Below are 16426 nucleotides of genomic sequence, written 5' to 3' on the forward strand. Positions count from 1 at the left end.
CCCCCCCCGCCTTTCGCAGCCCCACACGTTTTATTATTAAGTATAATTGCTCCCCCCTCCCCATCTGGCACCCTGCGGGGCAGGATTGCCCCCTCCCCTGGTGGCCAGCCCTTCCCCTGTCCCCTCTCCCCCATCTCCTTGGAACAGTGTGTACATGATTTTGTAGTTTTTTTAAGGCGCCATGTTTATAATCCTCCATCATATTAAAAAAAAATCCACCCAGCATGAGACACCGCGTCTCTCGCACCCCAAAGCCAGGGAGGCAGACACAGAAATATCCACAAGGCTGTAAATTCAACCCCCCCTCCCCTCTCCCGCACACACCCCCCTCCTCCCCAGACTTAAAAGTCTCTCTCACCTTGTGCTGCTGCCGCTGCTTCTGCTGCTGCAGGGGGGGAGAAGTTAAGCCAGGGGAAACTTTTCAATCCCTTCCCCAGGCCGCTGCTGCCTCCTCCTTCCACATATTTTTCTCCTCAGAGTTTTATTGTGTCTGAATTTTCTCTCTCTCTCTCCTCTTCTGTCTGTCCACAGTTCAGGTTTCTGGGGTAAACAGGGTTTAGGATGGTGCTAGGGATATTTGGGAGAAGGAGAACTCTAGTGGTGTCTGCTGGAGTTGCTGTTTGTTTCTTTTATTATTTTTTTAATAATACATTTGAAGCGGATCTTTAACTATTTATTATATATGTATTTTATCATACTCTTGGGTCTGGACCCTGTCTTATTGCAGAGCAAACATGTGGCGCTTATCTGGCCCTGATACATGGAAATTCTTCCTATCGTGAAGTCCAGCTTGGAGAAATTCTGGATAATGTTTTTGAAAGTGGATACCTTGAGCAACAGAAATTAAAATATACTGAATGTGTCTCAGGGTTGGCTATATGTTGCGAGCTGTAGATACACACTTCCACTGCAGGACTGGGAGATACATAGTAAGATGAAATATATAACATTATAGGCACGAATATAAGTAGCAAGAAAATGTGCATTTTATCCTGTTCCTTTCTGGCCTGTGAGAGAAATATTATTGATAATAAATGTCTAGGCAAATGCATTCTGAAGCTTCTGAAATACTTCTAGAATTATTTAATGGAAAAGTATTAAACTTTGCAATTAATTAATCTCTACTAGAAATGTGACATACGTTATGAAAATGCACTCTAAACTTAGTTCTATAAACATTTATGCTTGCAAATTGTTCTAGTCATATGAGTAGTCATTAATATTACTAAAATACTTTTGGACTCCCTATGATAAAAAAGATGCATTTGTTGTGCCTGGTCAGTCAAAGATTTGACAGAGTTTGCACACTGTGCAGTGAAAGTTTCTCCAGTGGTAGTTCCTCTCAGTAAATAAGATTTCTAGTAGTGTCTAAAACCACACTTTGTTTTACGCTGCTGCATCAGGACTTTACATCCTCTTTTAAAAAATAAAATGCAAATAACAGTTAGTTGCACAGTAATGATATAGCTTTATTTATGTATTTAAATATGAAAGAACAATTTACATTATCTAAAATAAATAGATAGGGAAGAAAGTACTGGTAATCAGCTTTCAAAGTGTGCTTGAGGGTTGGGCAGCTATAGTGGCACTATAATTTATTAACTGTGTTATATTGCTTGTATTAATAAAAAGCAAATGACATTTACAGGCAATTCTTTAAGTAAGAAGGGACTTACCATCAGTATAATTACAAAAAGGCTACCTTATGTTAAGCATTTAGTTGTGATGTTTGGCTCTGATTTCATTAAGGAGTGTACTTTTCAAAAGAAGTTCAATAGAAATATATGCCAAGATTCCATGGCATGTTGCTGGCTTGTCTGTCCTAGGTTTCTTCGAAACCTTCTCTGCACAAATTGCATCTGAGCTATATTTATATGAGAAAATAAAATATTTGAGTCCTTACATTTTCTACTGTTTCTACAATGCAATGAAGCTAAAAGTTCTGCTCAAGCTGGTTTGGTTAAGGCACACCCATTTTTGCATCCAGAAGCAAGCAGAGGAGAAGTGTAGCTAGCAACATATATAACCATCTTTAATTTCACTCCAAACAGCCAGGTACACCCTACAACAGGATCGACTGGGAGGATTTGCCGTAACTCCAAACAAAGCTCCAATTCCAGTGTCGTGTTCTGTAGCAAAAAGATTTATTACACTGCTACAGTATGTTCTCCTTACCTATGTAAATATTGACTTAAGGCAGAAGTTTAGCTATCTTCAGTATAAAAACATATTTTAGCCCTTTATCTCTTCAGGACCCCTAGAGAGCTGTCAGATATTTAGGCCCCAGTTCCACCAGTGCAGAAGCACATGCAGGCCTTGTGGTTTGCCTACCTTACAGGTTTTTGCCTGAAGTCTTCTCCTTGCCAACAATTTGGCTGTACTTAACATGTTTGTAAAGGCTACTCTGGACCGTATCCAAATATTTGTTTCAGGATACAAATATTTGATTTTGGAAAGAACAAGGTATCCTAAAGCAAACATGTAGGGCGTGTCTGCAGCAGTAGCCACGTTACCTTGCTTGAGCTGGTGGGCAGTGAATTCAATCAAGCGCAGAAAGCCAGGCATATAGCTTATCTGTGGGTGTTCAAGGGCCTTGGTTTGAAATATTTTTATATCCTCATTAGGTCCCCTGGGTAACTGCATTATGTGGCCTGCAAGATGCACACTGAGGGAATAAAGGGATGCTTTTTTTTTTTTTTTTTTTGTAATTTTGACTTATTTTTGTCCTTACTGGAAAGACTTTTTAAATCTCATTAATGTACAGGTCTGAAGCCCTGCTTGCCGGTCTTGGGTAACCCCTGTTATTGCGTTAGTCTGCGTGTAGTTCGGTGTGTTGACAGGAGCCCGGCGGGGGTGCCCGGGGCCTGGGGCGGAGCGGGCGCTGGGAGCGGCAACAGTTAACGCGGCGGCCGCGAGGGCTGAGCCCGGCAGACAATGGGAAGGAAATCCCACCCTCCCCCAGCGCCGGGTTTCCTCATAGGCAGGGGAAAATGGTTGTTAAAAAGAAAGAAAGAAAGAAAAAAAAAGGCAAAAAGCTGAGGGCAGGTTCCAGCCCCCCCTCCTCCCCGGGACGGGGACTGGGGCGCAGCGCGAGGCCGCGGGACCGTTCAGTCATTTCCGCACTTTCCCGGCTTGGAAGGTCCCTGGGAAGGACGAGAGGGGAGTTGCGTTGTTTGGCACAGGACGAGCACCTCTCGGGCTGAAGTAGCTCGTTTGGGGAACGAATTTGCTGGTCGAAAACGTCCGTAGAGCTGCAAGGGGCAGCTCGAGGTGTAGCGGTGAGGGGTGCAGCTCCTGCTGCTTGCAAAGGTTGAGGGGAAAGAAAACACACCTCTGACGCGGTGTTAGAGAGAAAACATGATAAAATTGTTCGTTCCAGGTAGGAAATACTTACCACAGGAATTCATCAGGCTGTGCATGTGCTATACTCTTTGTTTTTTTATTCACCAGTGTTGCTGAGGTGCTGTGCGAACAGCAGGTTTGGCGGTTCTGTTTGCCTCCCTTGAGAAGCGGCTCGGAGGGCAGGAGAAGCTGCATAAGCAGAAGCACGGTTTTGCTAGAACAAGCAGCATCCAGGCTAAGAATGTAACCTGCTGCTGTGAATTAAAGGAGGTATCAGGCAGGTTCAGGGGAAAGAAATCCCTTGCAAGTTGGAGGCACAGAAACCATGACTCTGAAAGTCTCTGAGCCGAATGGAGTTGGAGTCTGAGACATATATAGCCTAGATCCCAGGCTGTTACCGTGTTTCCCAAGGTATTCCCTTACATCCACTACACCTTTTTGTGCATTGTGAAGACTGACCTTACCCAGTAGCATGCAGGCTCGTAAATATGTTTCCATTTTCCTTTTAAATCATGATTTGCAGAAGATTGTTTTAATTTTAGTTCTAATAATGGACAGTGCAGTACTTTGTGGATATGACCTTTTATTCTTACCACGTTCTTTTGCCATTCTCTTGGTTCAGTGGTACAACTATCAAGCACAAGGGTGAACAAACACATCTTTGCTGGAACATCGTTGCTGTTAGGTTCCAGGCACCAGACTTGGGACAATGGAAACATCAGTAGAGTGCTGCCCTTAGTAGAGCAGAAAGTGTCACGTCACCTCCGTTGTGAGACCTGTACTTAACTAATGAATGCACAGCCCAGCCTTCTCCATTACTTTCTGACATCTTCCTGGCTGAACCAAACACATCCACTCTGTGTTCAAGTCTTTATCTGGCTTTGTAAGATGTCTGACTTTTGCTGTTGGTGCCAACCCACCTCAGTGTGTGCTCAGCTCCCAAATGCACCAAAACAAAAATAATTTGAATATGTTTCCTGAGAAGCAGGTCTGCTGTGTTGTGATCATAGAAGTATCAATGCAGAAAATTAGTGTAAATTTTTCATCAGAACAAAGTTTAATAACAGTTTTCTTTACAGTAAAAATCTCAGCAATGCATTTAAATTAAGAAGCTGGGGGGAAGGGAACAAAGCCTTAATAACAACAGGCTCAGGAAATCCACTGAGCTGAAAACAGCGGGAGGATGGGAGAGTCTTAGGGAGAAGCTTATGCTGTTCCTTTTTTTTTCCCCAGGCATTGAAAAGATAACACCAGGCTCAAGAGTGGGCACAAAGAGCAAAGAATCCCAAACATCTGCTGCTCTATGAAGGTGTCCAAGGAATAAGCACATGCCACCCAGAGGTGTTGAACTTGGAGGCTTGACATCATGAAGACTGAAGTAGGCCCTGCAGCAGACAGGATCCTTCCTCCTTTTTCAGCTTCCTTCTCCTTGCTGTGTCCCTGGCCAGACAGACTGACTATCTGGTACTGGCCAGCCACAATGCTCAGAGGAGGTTGATGAGGAATTCTTTAACTTGGTTGGGCCTGAGAAAGTTAGAATATAAATAAAAGGGTGGAATGAAAAGTATAGGTGGAATTTCTAAAGACATCTAGGTGTGTGACTAGTGGAGTCCCACAGGGGTCGGTACTGGGACCGGTGTTGTTCAACATCTTCATCAACGACCTGGATGAGGGTATAGAATGTACCCTCAGCAAGTTCGCTGATGACACTAAGCTGGGAGGAGTGGCTGACACACCAGAAGGCTGTGCTGCCATTCAGAGAGACTTAGATAGGTTGGAGAGTTGGGCGGGGAGAAACATGATGAAATTCAACAAGGGGAAGTGCAGAGTTTTGCATTTGGGGAAGAACAACACCATGTCCCAGTACAGATTGGGGGCTGAACTGCTGGAGAGTAGTGTAGGTGAAAGAGACCTGGGGGTCCTGGTAGGCAGGAGGATGACCATGAGCCAGCAATGTGCCCTTGTGGCCAAGAAGGCCAATGGCATCCTGGGATGCATTAGAAAGGGTGTGGTTAGTAGGTCAAGAGAGGTTCTCCTCCCCCTCTATTCTGCATTGGTGAGGCCACATCTGGAGTATTGCGTCCAGTTCTGGGCCCCTCAGTTCAAGAAGGACAGGGAACTGCTTGAAAGAGTCCAGCGCAGAGCTACGAAGATGATTAAGGGAGTGGAACATCTCCCTTATGAGGAAAGGCTGAGGGAGCTGGGTCTCTTTAGCTTGGAGAAAAGGAGACTGAGGGGTGACCTCATCAATGTTTACAAATATGTAAGGGGTGAGTGTCAGGGGGACGGAGTTAGGCTTTTCTCAGTGATGACCAGTGATAGGACAAGGGGTAATGGGTGTAAATTGGAGCATAGGAGGTTCAAGGTGAATATCCGAAAAAAAATTTTTACTGTAAGAGTGACAGAGCACTGGAACAGACTGCCCAGGGAGGTTGTGGAGTCTCCTTCACTGGAGACATTCAAAACCCACCTGGATGTGTTCCTGTGTGATGTGCTCTAGGTGACCCTGCTCTGGCAGGGGGGTTGGACTGGATGATCTTTCGAGGTCCCTTCCAGCCCCTAGGATTCTATGATTCTATGATTCTGGGATTTTTGTTGAAGACAGTACATTGTGGGGAGTTGGATCTTTGGTCTGACCTTCTATGGCCAGTACTCACGTGTGGGTATCTAGTGGGTATAATAACTAGTAATCGCAAAAACAGAAAAGCCTGGCAAGTGCAGATGTAGATTAAGATACAAAATGCATTTTTTTCATCGTGTTTTGTCTTCCCATGCACAACTGGGAATAGAAGTTTATCCTGAAAAGTTTACCTGTGAGTAAACTGACATATGTTTATGACATATGACAAGATATGTTTACACTAGCATTATGCTTTATGAAAACTGTATGCCTGATTCAGCACAGTCTGCCAAAGGAAACTTAGCTCCATATTTTTAACTAATTCAAAACAACAGGGTGTTTCATACTTTGTGTCATCTCATTGCTGTATTTTCGGTACGAGAGCATGTTCCATAACATGTAACGTGAAGAAAAAGTTTTGACACCAGCTTCCAAGTGCATATTGAATCTATCTCACACAGTTTTGTCCAGTCTTGGTGTAACATCTAAAATAATTTATGCCCATGAAAAATAAATACACAAAATTTAAATTTGTTTTTAGACTTAAGTAGAATCTATAGTTATTTTACGAGGATACAGTGACTGGAAATATATAATTTGCCAGAATAACAGCTATGACTATGAGGAAATAAGTAGTACCTTTTTAAATGAAAATAATTACAAAACCAGAGTTTTTCTATGAAGAGACATTATGAATGTCATAGATGCAGGGAAATATTAATTACATTGTGCATCATTAAATGCCAACATAGCCAATAATAAGAAAGAAATATCCTTTGCTTAAGGAAAGTGGAGTCTGTCAAGACAGTGGAAAAACATGGATAAGGGTGGTATTTTAGCATGTGTTAGGAGCATGCAGTGACATCTGCTGTGTCAGTTCCAGACAAGACACATTTGATCAGGTTTGGTCCAGCACTGGCTTTGAGCTAATTTTTGCGAAGATACTCTGTGTCCGTCCTGTGCTTCAAATCCTATGTTCAGAGTTGGCTGGTTAGCTCTGATGTAGTACTGATCCCAGGCTAGTTCCATGCATTCACTGCTCAGGGGTTAATCAGTGATTCCAGCAAACAGATCTCTGTCACATAGAGAGCAGAGACATCCATATGTTTGTGAAAGAAGTAATTTATTATCACTAGTCTTGAACTGAAGCTAATAATCCTTGTTGGACCCAAGCTGAGTGTATGCAGATCTACCCAGCTGTGGCTCTCTACAGCTCTTCCCATATCTCCAATTTCCAGGAACACAGTGTTTTGCATGGCATTAGCTGCAGTCTCACACAGCTTATTATGCCAGTTGCGGTGCTATGCAAAAGAGGCTAAATTGTTTCTGGAACAGATATGCTCTCGAATCTAAACCATTGATGAAGCTAAAGGTCCCTACCAGACTGAAGCTGGCCTGGCATGAAGCCATCTTGATGTGCTTGCAGCTCTGATGTATCCTGATGTCATCTGCAGCTTGAATAAACCTCCTAGAGATATCACTGATTGGCTGTACAGGATAGTGATAATCAATACCAATGTTTCTGTCTGTTTTGGAGCATTATGTTCAAGATGAAAGCTAATGAAGGAACAAAAAAATTCCACATTTGCCATTCTGTGGTTCTGATGACTTATTTGAAAACATCTCCTGTTACCCAGTTAAGTGTATTCTGTTGGAGAAGATAAAATAGTTTTATCCAGTTTTACTGTTTTAGTTTTTGTTGCATTCTGTAAGGAATGACCTGCTCAAAACCAATTGTAGTATTCAAGTCTAAAATCGTGTCACTAACAACCCTCTTACCCTGACAGAACTGGAAGAGAATGCAGTGACAAGTTAACCAAAGTGGAACTTATATACTGGAACTCTTGGAAATTATGGATTTGAAAAGAGTATTGGGATAATTCGATTGTATATTGTTTGATCTTACATGTCATGCAGGATATATACTATGTATAATTCACAAGTAGTAGATATTTTTATGTATTTTTCTATTTGTCTTGGCTAATAGTTGCATTATGTTCAGCAGAAGGCAAAGCAATCACTTAGAAGATTACTCATAAAAAAACCCCAAAAAACCACCCTATTAACTGTAATAAGAGTAATACGGGTTTTTTAACATATCTACTACATTTACCAGGCATGCTATTCAGAAGTCAGAGTTAGCTATTAGCAGTGTAACCAAAATACAGTTACCATTGAAATAGTAACTCTGAATATCCTGAATTGCTGAATTTAAAAAGTTCCACTTGATTTCCTCAGACCTGGATATAAATATAAAAATAATTGGATTTTGACATGCTAAACTGCATGCATGTGTCACTCAGGGCAGTCTTGATAATACATTTTGTGTAAGATACCTGCACTTACTACATTTTTCATAGCAAGAAGTAAATCCACATACTTTATTTTTAGTGTTTTCATGTGTTATACACTCTTCTTAGTGCTGGACTAGTGCTAATTTTGTTCATTTGTTAATATAAAATGAGAGATGTATCATCCTCATATTTCAGTTCTCATCTGTAGGTCATGCTGCTTTTCATCTCAGTTACTTATGTGAACATTTTCCCTTTTAGATGACAAGCATATTAGGTTCACTGTGGAAATAATGTTGCCTTTGAATGGTTTAGCACAGCTCCAAGGTGTTGGGACAGACATACAGACACCAGTTTGTCATTTCTTCTCCTGTAAGTCTCTAGACCTCTAGGGAATCCTGCTCAAGTGCCAATTAAATCATGTTGTGGTTTGTTTTTTTTTTGTTGTGGGGTTTTTGGTTTTGTTTTTGTTTTGTTTATCTGTTTGGTTTTGGTTTGGTCTTTTGTTTGTTTTGTTCGTTTGGTTGGTTGTTTTTTTTAGGGAAAAAAACCACTGCATCTAGTTAGGGATTATGCACACTGCATCTCTGAAGGCTGTGGCACAAAAGCACTTCCATATATTTAAGTCTCAATCATTTAATGTTTTCCTCAGCTAACAGAGAAGGCAACAAGCTACAGCAACCAATCCATAAGCAGTCTCATGTTTACAGTGTACAAACTGACATTGAAACAATTAAGTTCATGTGAACAAAATGCTTCTATTTCTTTTGTTTGACCTCTGAAACTTGTTATTATACACAAAATTGCAAACAAAAATATTAGGAGAGGCAAAAAAAGCCTACACTACTCAAGCCCCTTCTAAGACCAAGACAAAACAAAACTCATCTTTACAAAAAGCCAGAACACTCAGACAAAAGCATCTCAAAATATTTTATATACAAGTAGGGATACATGGAGAGAAAAAAATCAATAATCTCTTTCTATCAAGTTGGAAGTACTGTCCAATGAGGCTGAATATCATGTTTAAGCAAGGATCTTTCCTCCTCCAGGAATTTAGTGACTACAGGATGAACCCAAAGTACCTTTTTGGTAGCACTATGGCTGCTGCTCACCTTAGTTTATGTGAATTCCAGGGCCAAATGTCACACATTTATATTTTACTGGTTAATAAGGCCACAGGTGACACTAGAGCTATCAGTGAACTTCTCTTGCCTTTTCATTACCACAGTGAAAGCATTCAAGTGTCCCTGATGGTAAAAAAGATAAAATGTAACAGATTAGTACACACTATTTTCAACCAGGATGTCCAAAGGAAAAAAACCTTAAAATCTACAAAACAATTGCAGAAGAAGAGCAAGCTTGCCAAAACTGTTACAAAGAAATCCTTCCTGCCTTTCTCACAGGTGACCCCTTCCTTAAAAAGATAAACAAATATATATTCCTTCCAGAAACAAAGAATACAGACCAGGGTTATAAGGCTAGAGAATGTAAGACATGAGTTAATAATTTAGTAACTCTGAAAGGAGCTGTTGATCATACTGGATAATTGGTTGAACATGAACTTGTGTAGTTAATGAAAGGAGGATATTGTTGCAATAAGTGAGGTAAAGCAGAATGGATTAGAGGAGGAGTAAGGAGTTGAAGACCAAATCAAACCCAGAAAATCTTTGCTATATTGGAAGCAGTAAATTGTCAGGAAAGTTGTTACACTATTGTCTTAAGGTTTAGATGGTGTATGTGGACACTAAATGAAATTGTTGTAGGCTTCAAAAAGAGACAGTGAAGACCAAAGTGTCCTCTATAAAATCTTTGAATAGAAGAATGCTCTTCCTGATGCTTACCTAGCCCTGAGACCAAGCTACACAGTACAGCTTACATTCAGGTGGCTGAACTCTGTTTAGCCAAAATGTGAAGTTCTCATCTAAAGAGCCTTTTGGGAATAGTTTATTACTTGTACTGCTCTTGAGTCCTGCTTGGCCTCTTTTTTTATCCTTCAGAAATAATGTTAACCATTTAACAAAACTGGTCACTATGAGCCAGTGTCTGTGCTTGGACCTTAGCACTATCACTATAGTGCTTTATCACTATAGACATTACTTCTCTATTTATACTACCTGTATATTCCAATTTATAGAATTATATGTGAGTCCAGTTATTCTTAAAAATAATTAATCAACAGGAAACCCTGAAATCAAAGCAGAATTCCTGTAACCATTGACCTAAACAAATAATTTTGTTAATAATAATGTGAGCAAACTATAAAGCAACTACAAGCCTAGCAAGCAATGAGAGGTGGATTTAAGTGTGCATTCATGGAAATACACTTTACAGTCTTTCACACAGGAATAGACACTAGACAAGATGCATTTAGTTCTAGTAACTGTAAACTGTTTACTATTTAGTTTCCATAATGGCATATATTAACAAATTCTGAAAAGTCATGTTTTGTGTATTGAAGGCCCATGATTTTCAAGCAACAAGGAACTTCTTAGGCAGCTTTTTAAACTGATCAAGACACGCTTGATTTACCAAGCACAATAATAACGGGACAACTTATTTAAACACAAACATATGACTTATGTTAATTGACAATGTTAGAAATGTCAAAAATAAATATATGAAAATAAGTTTTGTATGTCAGAAAAGTTAATACCTTAAGCTATTTATATCCTATTTTTTAGAGAAATACATTAAAAAATGGAAAATGAAAATGTAGAGTCTGTAGTAATAGCAATGACTGTCATTTATTCATTTTTTCATTAGTCTCACTCAGATATTAAAAATGACTAAATAGAATTGACTAAACTTTTCTTTAGAGCTGCCCTGGAAAGGAAGCAGTTATGATAGATTTAATCCAACAAATTACATATTTTTCAAACAGAGGTGTGTAATGAAAATGCTTGGCATTATTATACAGTACTCCTCTATAGCATATTCTATAGAGAGGGGATAGTGCAGCTCTACTTCCGTGTGTCATATTAGAGCCATAGAAACCAAAAGATTATTTCTTAGTATGCCCGTGGTTTCAGCTATCTGCTGAGAACCATTTATAAATATTTAGAGTTTTGGATGCTTTTTGCAAAATATAGTATGAGTCCCAAAATTTACAAATGTAACTCAGAGTCGAAAATTAAAACGAATCATGAATTATTCCTTATGTCTTCATGTTTCTGTTCTGTTGGACCCTCTGTCAGGCCACACTCTGTATCTCTGAGTTCAGAGGGAATTTAAAGCCCCTTAGAAGTGAAGAAAATTTGTCTTGAGTGAGACCTTTAGAGTTGTTCCCTTTCTTCTCTTTGCATTGCAACCATAAACAATAATCTCATTGTTTTTGAGGTTGTTTTTTCCAGGCATGTGTGGGAAAGAGAAGTAGGAGTCCTCTTTTAATATTTTACAAAAGTGATTTAGCAAGGCAGAACAGGAAATTATTCTTTCTTTCTAGCAAATTCAATAAATCACTAATCATAAATCTAAGTTTCAAAGTTTGCTGAATTTCTGAGGTGTAAATGAGCTGGGGCCTGCTTATTACCTTGAGAATTTTTTGTAAATGCTAAAATGAGTGTGAGAAGAAATAAACCTTGCTCTGATATAGTAAGAGTCTAATCTGAATTCTAGTTAAAACTCTTGGAGAGAATGCTCTGCCTTACACAACGGGAAAGACATCACAAATAAAATACATCACTCATACAGCTCATGCTCTACCAGAACAGCAGAGTGATTCCTAAAGGAGGAAACAGGCACATGCCCACATATCTGGGGACCGTCGCATTCATGTCTCTTATGGAGTGGTGTTGGTTTCCTCAAGAAAGTGAGGACAGGAAGTACCTGAGAATTTGCTCAGCTAGAGAGCACAGCAACAGCAGAGTCAACAGTGGCATACCAGGGAAAAGAGAGGTCATAAGAGTAATTATTTATTCCACATACCTTGTTCTCTTGCTTATTTATTTCTCATTTTACCTCTTTTCCTTACCACTCTTCATTTTGCTCCTTTACTTTCACTGACTGTGTGAGTCTCCTGTCACAGAGATGGACTAACATGGACTTCAAGGGAAGAAGGAAAGACAGTGGAGACACAAACATTCACATCTGAGTGGACATCATTCAGGAGGGGATCAGCATTATGCTGGTGGGGTCTTGATCAAATTTATGGTTTCAAATATCAGAAATATTTTTCTTAACCTGGGTCAGTATTTTATTTTCTAAGTTTTTGTGGTTTTTTTTTTAAATATCTATTTTGTAACCTATGAGTTTGAGGGGGGTGGGTGAGGGTTAAGTCTTTGCACGAAACACTCAGCCCTTATATTTGTGCAAAATGTAAAATAGATGCTGGCAGGCAAACATAAAGTACATACTGCCACAGTAAACTGGTGATTGCTTTCAAACCATTGCTTTCTAATTCATTGTACATAAATATAACTCTCCCAACCCGATTGCTTGTGTTTGACAGGAAGAAAATCACAAGACTTTCCTACAAAACAGCTGAAAGCAAACAAAGAAGGAGCATCTGAAAGAAATAGAGTAGGTAGTAAAACTCACTGCCATAGCTATTTGCCTTAAAGCACTGGTGCTCCTGGTGTGTATGGTCCAAGATATAATTCTCCTGGCCATCTGCAAAGTAGCTGGATCTGCATTTGAAAGAACTGTGTGCTAAGTCCTAGTGAGGCACTGAAAATAGAAAGGTGACTTGATTATCCTGTCTGTGGATAGATGCATGCTTTTCCATCATCATGAGGGATTTTGTCATTTTGACACGTCGTAGTCTAACCCCAGTAGGCAGCCCAGACCCACATCACCGCTTGCTCAGTTTCTTGCAGTGGGATAGAGAAAAGAATCAGAAGGGTAAAAGTGAGAAAACTCCTGGGCTGAGATAAAGACCATTGACTAGGTAAAGCAAGATTACACACGCCAGCAAAGCAAAATAAATAATTAATTCACTACTTCCATCATCTCTAGGAAAGCAGGACTCTATCACACATGGGGAAGACAAATGTTATAACTCCAAATGTCCCTCTTTCCTTCTTCTTCCCCCAGCTTTATTGCTGTGCAAAATGTAATTTGGTATGGAATATCCCTTTGGGCAGTTGGGGTCAACTGTCCCAGCTGTGTCCCCTCACAGCCTCTAGTGCACCCCCAGCCTCTTCACTGCTGGGGTGGTGTGAGAAGCACAGAAGGCAGCACTGTTCAGTGATATCTAAAGCATCAGTGTGTTATCAAAACTGTTTTGGTCACAAATCCAAAACATAGCACCATACAAGCTGCTATGAAGAAAATTAACTCCATCCCAGTCAGTACCAGTAAGTGAGATTCCTTTATTATAATTCATCATATGACTCAAATCCATTAAGAATGGAGTTCAGTAGCATCCTTGCTAAATGGGGTAGTTACCAAAAGCATCAGACACCAGGGCGTGCTCTGTTCTCCTTGATAAAGATGAGAGTGTTGACTCCTCTATCTTGCAGACGCTCAGTTTGGGACCAGTTTGCTAACTGAGGGAACCAGTTTTTCATTATCTTCTCTGTGTCCAGGCCTTTTGAGAGAATTCTTTAAAACATCTTTTTTGAAAATGTATTTCAGAAGTTGTTAATACTTCTTGCCATCCAGGGTGTAGTCACCATTTTCTTTTTCAACGCCTATTTATCTTGGGAAAGTGAAGCTGAGAAAAATGTTATTTAATTTTGCTGGCTGGAGATTCAAGTATTTAAGAAAATTGCTGCTTATCTAGTCTTAGTTTCAGCCACTGGCAATACATTCATTTTGAAGCAGATCTTATTTTAATTTTTCTTAAGTAATTTTTTAAAGTATTGAAGAAATAAAGCAAGGAAAAGAAATAATAAATTCTATTTTGGGAAAAGCAAAACTTCTAGTAACAGTATTTGTATAAAAACTACAATGTGATGAGAGATTGCAGGAGGTGATGAAGGGGAGCTTTAGGAGGAGATGAGAAAGGAGACAAGTAATTGCAGCTATGAAAGTTCTGTAAGAGAAATGGACTTCAGACTGGGTACACATCAGAGGTGGAAACTGCACATAAAGTTTTAAATAGGCTGAGACATTGCTGCATATGTACCCCATCCACTTTAGTGCACATGTCAAAATGTAAATGCAAAGGATATTAAGTCTTGTTGTGGATACTAACACCTGTACATCAAAGTGTATGGGTTTGCCATTTGTGGACGTATCATTCTGTGCTAAAAAACCTCACTGCACCTGATTTGCATGGGCATCTTAAAATACTGCCAGTTTTTTCTACTAAGTTTCATTACAACTGTGGTTATAAAAAGAAGGTATGCAAATCCATTCACTGTTTAAAAATTTATGTCTGATACCTTGTGGGGATAGTTGTACAGTCTTTGTTGGATTCTTTTTCACCTCTTTGAAAGAAGAAGAGAAAGTTAAGGATTGTTTGCAATTTCTTCTCAGGTCTATAGACTGCCAGTCCGACAAGGCTACTGTCTGAGACAGTCCAATTATTTGACCTTAAGTTTTGAAATTGTTTTTTTTCTCTCTTTCTTCCAGGCACTGCAAATGTACTAGATCCCTTAATTGACAGTACAGATGGGAGTAAAGTAATTGTCACAATTTAACTCAGGATCGGCAAATAGACGGACAGATAGACAGATAGATGGAGTCCTCCCTAGAGGCCTGCCACAGATGGAAGAAAAAGGAAGAAGAGCGTGACTTCTGTGATCCCTGAATTTATACTGAATGTGACATATATGAGGATGGAATAATTTGTTTGGCCAGTTCTGCCATCTGGTTTGCTCCTCCCTACAGGAGGGTTGCAGATAGGACTCTCCTGCTCCTTTAGTGTCCAAAGCAACAGATCCAACAAGCAGAACAGAGTGGCCTTGGTCTCTCATCACTGAATACAAACATTTGAAATTGCCTTCATCCTGGCTCATACCAGGACAGTAATCAAGGTCAGCCTGGAAAAAGCAGCAGTTATGGTGAGAACATGAAAGCTGCTACTGGGTTTGCCAGTGTCGCTTGCAAAGTTTGAATTGCCCCAAGTCCAGGATCTCAAAGATCGTTGCTCACCTCATGTTCCTTCATGGTCTTTGTGTCTGTTTGGTTTGAGGGTGCAATATTTGCCAGCACTGCTCAGCTCAAAGAATTCAGTTTGTGTAGCAGAGGGTTTGTGCTTCTGCAGCCTGCTTCAGAAAGGGTGAAAAACCAGATTTTTGAAAGCCTCATATTGCAATGTAGTAATTTTTTATTATTTTTTTTTGTATTTCATTATTTGTAGAGGGAATGGGACAAATAGTGGGGCTTTATTTAATTAATTTATTTGTTAATTACTGTTGTTTAATTATTTCAGATTCCCACATGCCTAACTTAATGAACATGCTTGTACATTCTGAAGTAATGTTTTTTTTTACTTTAAAATAATGATTTGTATAATTTAAAAAATGAGAGAAAAGAGAGTACAAAAAATGGATAATGATTCACAAGCTGTGTTTTTCAGTTTGAGATAAACATCAGATATCAAATCCAGGCCCAAAGGATGTATGTTGGCAATGGATTCTGCTCAGCCAGACATCCATAAATATGCTTTATTTAAATTATGTGCTGTTCAATAAACATCTGAATCTTTATTTATACCTCTTGATTTGCCAAAATGTTTTGCTAGGAATCTAAGAGGATGAGGAAATATGATAAGAACTACTTTCACCATCTGTTAAAGGAGAAAACTTGACATATTTTTTGGAAGAAACATACATATTTTCTTGCGAAATAATATTGTGAAAGACTGCTTATGGCATGGTCAAGGGGCAAAGGAATGTAAAACATATTTTAACCTACCCTTTATAGGCAAGTAACTAAAATAGTTGTTTTAGTAACATAACAGGGTTATAAAGAAGTAAGTATAAATTTCAGTAATCTTCCACTAGCTTTCCTTAGACAAGTGTTACAGTTGGAAGACAGTCTTCTTAGCCTTTCATTTCTTTACCAAAGCAGTTTGTTATCACAAAAACAGGCCAGTCTGTGCATGAAAGGGATATGTAATTTCAGAACATTACAAACAAAAACATAATGGAAGTAATTTTGTATTAAGCAAATTCTAAACAAGAAAGAACACAAAATTTTGGCACATATTGGCAAGTGGAACTCCAAGAAACTTGTTGAGTCCTACTCACAGTGGTCCCTGTAGATTTTCTTGGCTTTTCTTTGG

The sequence above is a fragment of the Chaetura pelagica genome, unplaced genomic scaffold (genome assembly GCF_000747805.2).
Source record: "Chaetura pelagica isolate M959 unplaced genomic scaffold, ChaPel_1.0 scaffold17, whole genome shotgun sequence".
Classification (NCBI taxonomy): domain Eukaryota; kingdom Metazoa; phylum Chordata; class Aves; order Apodiformes; family Apodidae; genus Chaetura; species Chaetura pelagica.